Genomic DNA, 6,177 nt, shown 5'->3' with positions numbered 1-6,177 from the left:
GACACTATATAATGATTAAAGGATCAGTACACCAGGAGGACATAATCATAATAAATATTTACAACAGGGCTCCAAAATATGTAAAAAAAAAAAAAAAAAAAAAACTCTAAGGACATTGAAAAGAGAATTAGACATCTCCACAATAATAGTAGGAGACTTCAATACACCACCTTCGTGAAGGACAGAACATCTAGAAAGAAGCCCAATTAAGACATGGAAGAACTAAATGCCACAATCAACCAACTTGATCTGTAGACACATTTAGAACACTCCATCCAACAGCAGGCAAGTATTTTTTTTCTTTTCCAATGCACATGGAACATTCTCCAGAATAGACCACATTTTAGGCCACAAAGCAGCCTTAAAAGAATCCAAAACATTGAAATATTACAAAGATCTTTGTGAGCATAAAGATATAAAAGTGGAAATCAATAACAGAAAAAGAAAGGAAGAAAAATCAAATGCATGGAAACTGAACAGCGCCTTGCTCAAAAACTACTGGGTCATAGAAGAAATTAAGAACAGAATAAAGAAATTCACAGAATTCAGTTAGAATGAAAACACATCCTACCAGAACCTTTGGGGCACAGCAAAAGCAGTACTCGAAAGTCAGCTTATAGCAATAAATACACACATCCAAAAGAAAAAAAGGGCCAATATCAAAACATTAGTCCTACAACTTAAACAAATAGAAAGAAAACACCAATAGAAGCCCTGGGGCACCAGAAGAGAGGAATTAATAAAAATTGGAGTAGACTTAAATGAAATAGAGAATAGAAAAAAAATTGGAAGGGCTAACAAGACCAAAACTGGTTCTTTGAAAATATCAACAAAATACATAAACCACTGGCCAAGCTGACAAAAGAAAAATAGTAGAGGAAGCAAATAACCAGTATAAGAAACGAGATGAGCAATATCACAATAGAATAAACTGGTATTGAAAATCATAACAGAATACCATGCAAAATGGTACTCCAACAAATTGGAAAACCTAGAGGAAATGGACAAATTTCTAGAAACACACCACCTACCAAAACTAATACAAATAGAAGAAGAGCAACTAAATAAACCTATAACAAAGGAAGAGGAAGAGATTGAAAGGTAACTGAAAAACTTCCAACAACAACAACGACAAAAAGCCCTGACCCTGATGGCTTCACTGGAGAATTCCACCAAACTTTCAGAGAAGAGTTAATACCACTACTACTAAAGGTATTTCAGAGCATAGAAAAGGATGGAATACACCCAAACTCATTCTATGAAGCCAACATATCCCTGATACCAAACCAGGTAAAGACACCACAAAAAAAGAAAATTACAGGCCAATATCTCTCATGAACATAGACACAGAAATCCTCAACAAAATTATAGCCAATAAAATTCAACAACATATCAAAAAAATAATTCACCACGACCAAGTGGGATTCATACCAGGTATGCAGGGATGGTTCAATATTAAAAAAAAAAAAATCAATGTAATCCACCACATAAATAAAACAAAAGACAAGAACCACATGATCTTATCAATTGATGCAGAAAAGGCATTTGACAAAGTCCAGTGCCCAGTCATGATAAAAACTCTCAGCAAAACTGGAATAGAAGGCAAATTCCTCAATATAATTAAGTGCATTTATACAAAGCCAACAGCCAACATCATCCTAAATGAAGAGAATCTGAAAGCATTCCCCTTGAGAAGGGGAAACAGACAAGGATGCCTTTTATCACCACTCTTATTCAACATTGAGCTGGAGGTTCTAGCCAGAAAAATAAGGTAAGAAAAAGAAATAAAAGGCATCCAAATTGTTGAGGAAGTAAAAGTGTCCCTATTTGCAGATGATACACAGAAAACCCCAAAGAATCCATAAGAAAACTACTGAAATAGAAGATTTCAGCAAAGTACCGGGATACAAGATAAACATAAAAATCAGTTGCCTCCCCCTACACTAACAAAGAGAACTTTGAATATGAAATCACCAAATCAATACCATTTACAGTAGCCCCCAAAAAGATAAAATACTTAGGAATAAATCTAACCAGAGATGTAAAAGACCTATACAAAGAAAACTATAAGACACTACTGCAAGAAACCAAAAAAGAGAACTACGTAAGTGGAAAAAACTTAGCTTGCTCATGCATAGGAAGACTCAACATTGTAAAAACGTCTATTCTACCCAAAGTGATCTATAGATACAATGCAATCCAGATCCAAATACCAGTGACATTTTTTAACGAGATGGAGAAACAAATCACCAACTTCATATGGAAGGAAAAGAGGCCCCAGATAAGTAAAACAATACTGAAAAAGAAAAACAAAGAACACTACCTGTTTTTAGAACCTATTATACCGCCACGGTAGTCAAAACAGCCTGGTACTGGTACAATATATACACAGACCAATGGAACAGAATTGAGAATCCAGAAGTAAATTCATCCATCTATGAGCAGCTGATATTTGACAAAGGCCCAAAGTCCATTACTTGGGGAAAAGACAGTCTCTTTAACAAATGGTGCTGGCATAACCAGATATCCATTTGCAAAAAAATGAAATAAGACCCATGCTCACACCATGCACAAAAACTAACTGAAAATGGATCAGAGATTTAAATACAAAATCTAAAATGATGAAGATCATGGAAGAAAAAATAGGGACAATGCTGGGAGCCCTAATACATGGCATAAACAGAAAACAAAACATAACTAATAATGTACAAACACCAGAAAAGAAACTAGATAACTGGGAGCTCCTAAAAATCAAACACTTATGCTCATCCAAAGACTTCACCAAAAAAGTAAAAAGACAACCTACAGACTGGGAAAAAAATTTTGGCTATGAAATATCTGATCAGGGTGTAAACTCTAAAATCTACAAGATACTGCAAAACTTTAACAACAAAAAGACAAATAACCCAGTGAAAAAATGGGCAAAAGGTATGAACAGGCACTTAACCAAAGAAGACAGGTGGCTAACAGATACATGAGGATATGCTCACAATCATTAGCCATTAGAGAAATGCAAATCAAAACTATAATGAGATAACATCACACCCCCACAAGGCTAGCATTAGTCCCCCCAAAAATAATAAATGTTGAAGTGGTTGTGGAGAGACTGGAACACTTACACACTGCTGGTGGGAATGTAAAATAGTACAACCACTTTGGAAATCACTTTTGTGCTTCCTTAAAAAGCTAGAAATAGAACTACCATATGATCCAGCAATCCCACTCCTTGAAATATATCCTAGGGAAATAAAAGCCATCACATGAATAAATATACGCACACCATGTTCATTGCAGCACTGTTCACAATAGTGAAAAGACGGAAACAACCTAGGTGCCCATCAATGGAGGAATGGATAAACGTATTATGGTATATTCACACAATGCAATACTACACAAAAATAAAGAACAACAATGAATCTGAGAAACATCTCATAATATGGATGAATCTGGAAGACATCATGCTGAGTGATATTAGTCAGTTGCAAAAGGACAAATATATGAGACCACTATTATAAGAACTCAAGAAAAGTTTTAAACACAGAAAAAAATATTCCTTTGATGGTTATGAGAGTGGGGAGGGAGGGAGAAAGGTATTCACTAACTAGTAGTAAAAAAAAAAGAAAGAAGGGAAGGACAACACACCATATGGGGGAGGTCAGCACAACTGGACAAAACCAAAAGCTAAGAAGTTTCCTGAACACAGCCGAACATTTTTGAGGGGCAGAGTAGGGGGGGCGGGGGTGTGGGATCATGTTTTTGGTGGACATATACGTCAATTGGCATAACAAAGCTTATTAAGAAAATGTTCTACATCTCACTTTGGTGAGTGGCATCTGAGGTCCTAAAAGCTAGCGAGTGGCCATCTAAGATGCATCAATTTGTCCCAACACACCTGGAGCAAAGGAGAAAGAAGAACACAAAAGACACAAGGAAAATATTAGCCCAAGAGACAAAAGGGCCACATAAACCAGAGACTCCCTCAGCCTGAGACCAGAAGAACTACGTGGTGCCTGGCTACCACCAATAACCGCCCTGACAGGGAACACAACAGAGTCCCTGATGAAGCAGGAGGAAAGTAGGATGCAGAATTCAAATTCTAGTAAAAAGACCAACTTAATGGTCTGACTGAGACTGGAGGAACCCCAGAAGACATGGTCTCGGGGTTCTCTGCTAACCCAGAACTGAAACCATTCCCGAAGCTAACTCTTCAGGCAAAGGTTAGACTGGACTATAAGATGAAAAATGATACTCATGAAGACTGTGCTTCTTAGTTCAAGTAGATACACGAGGCTAAATTGGCAGCTCCTGTCCTGAGGCGAGATGAAAAGGCAGAAAGGGTCAGGAGCTGGTTGAATGGACACGGGAAATCCCGGTGGAAAGGGGGAGAGTGCTGTCACATTATACAGATAACACCTAGGGTCATATAACTACGTGTGTATAAATTTTTGTATGAGAAACTAACTTGAGCTGTAAACTTGCACCTAAAGCACAATTTTAAAAAAAGTTATTCCTTGTTATCTTTAGTCTAAATGATATTCGGTTTATAAACATTCAAATGTTAGGAGATGGTGATTTTCCTGGAAGATACTTTGCTGTCATATTTTATACGAGATAGTTCGTTTTATAACAACGACCAAATGTTTAGTATTTTATTCCCCACTTAAAGCCATGGGAATCGAAAAGCAGGATTCCCATGATGAATGGCCTGGGGACTCAAGCCAGGAGGCATCAAGTGGTCACCCAGACCTGTTCTTATGCTTTTTAGGAGGAGAGTGGTTGTGAGAAGCACTAACTTTCCCTTATCAAAGAGGGAAACGTATTAGTAATGTTCCAGTAATAGCTGAAAATACTGGTTTCTGGGGCCCTTCTTTTGTCCAGGTACATGGAGAAGATATAATTAGTCAGTAGCCTGCTTCAATTCTCAGCTGTTTCCTTATACAGGTTATGCCTGGTACCTATGCTAGAACAAAATCTATTGCCCTCTCTCATTCTCTGTTTCTCCCTCCCTTCCTCTCTTTCTTACCTCAATTTCTATTTTCTAATTCAATAAGCATTTATGGAACACCTGCAGGTGCCAGGTTGTATGTGTTGTTCTGTGTGCGTAGATTGTGCCTTGATTCACACAGAAATTTCTGAGTCTAGATTACATTGCATTCCAGTAGGCACTAGTGAAATGGACCTTGGAAATTGATTTTAATGTGGTCTGCCTCAGACCTGCCAAATGTTCTACAGTCACAAATTTTTTTTAACAATTCTATTGGCATTAGTTTTCAATAGGGTCAAGATACAGAAAAAAATGTTCTTTATCATGAAATCATTATCATCAATTGTCTTTCCATTAATTTATGCATGCAAGCCTACATCCATCTAACCACCTCTTTATCCTTCCCAAAGTTGGGACACTTACTATGGGCCAGATTTATGAATAAGAGACAGTCCCTGATCTCCACCCATAAGCTCATAGGCCTTGCAGAGGAGACAGACTAGTCATTGTTAATTCTAATGTAACAAACTAAGTATTCTGAGAGGTTGCAAGCATGATCTGTGAGTAGAGAGGGGGAATGCTTAACCCAGACTGAAAGAGGGAGGGAGACATATTTGATGAATTGATGAATGAAGTGGAATTTTTAGAATGGGATGTGATCATCCAAAGGAAAATCTTTGAGAATTTTTTCATGGAGGACAAAAGCAAGGTAAACATGAGTAGTCATGAGAGAACAAGGATTGACTGTAGTTCATGAGGTTTTGAGTGAACTTTATGCAGGGAGAGACAAGATGACAGGCTAGGAAGATGGGCAGCAGACAGATCCCAAGGGCTTTGTGTGCCACGCTGAGGTGTTCTGAAGGCAGGAGTCTCTGTATGCTGTTCTGATTCGCTCTTACCTTTATGGTACTTTTCTTGCTTGTTTCTGTTCCTGTTCTCTCCTATATTCTTCCTGTCCTTAAGTCTGACCCTTCCCTTTTCTCCCTTCTCTTTCTTTTTCTGTCATCTCTTTCCTTACTTGTATCAACCAACGGAGTAACAGAGTTATTTTTAAGAAAGTAGGAAAAAACTAGTCACAAATATGAGGTTTTACCTCAGGGAGGAATTCCTCACTGAGAACATTTGCAAAAAGTGACTCTTGCACCTTTTATAAGCAAACAGTTGTTCGCACATTTCTAAAACTTTATTTCAAT

The sequence above is a fragment of the Elephas maximus genome, chromosome 10 (assembly GCF_024166365.1).
Source record: "Elephas maximus indicus isolate mEleMax1 chromosome 10, mEleMax1 primary haplotype, whole genome shotgun sequence".
In the NCBI taxonomy this organism is placed as follows: Eukaryota; Metazoa; Chordata; class Mammalia; order Proboscidea; family Elephantidae; genus Elephas; species Elephas maximus.
This window is presented reverse-complemented; position numbering follows the sequence as displayed.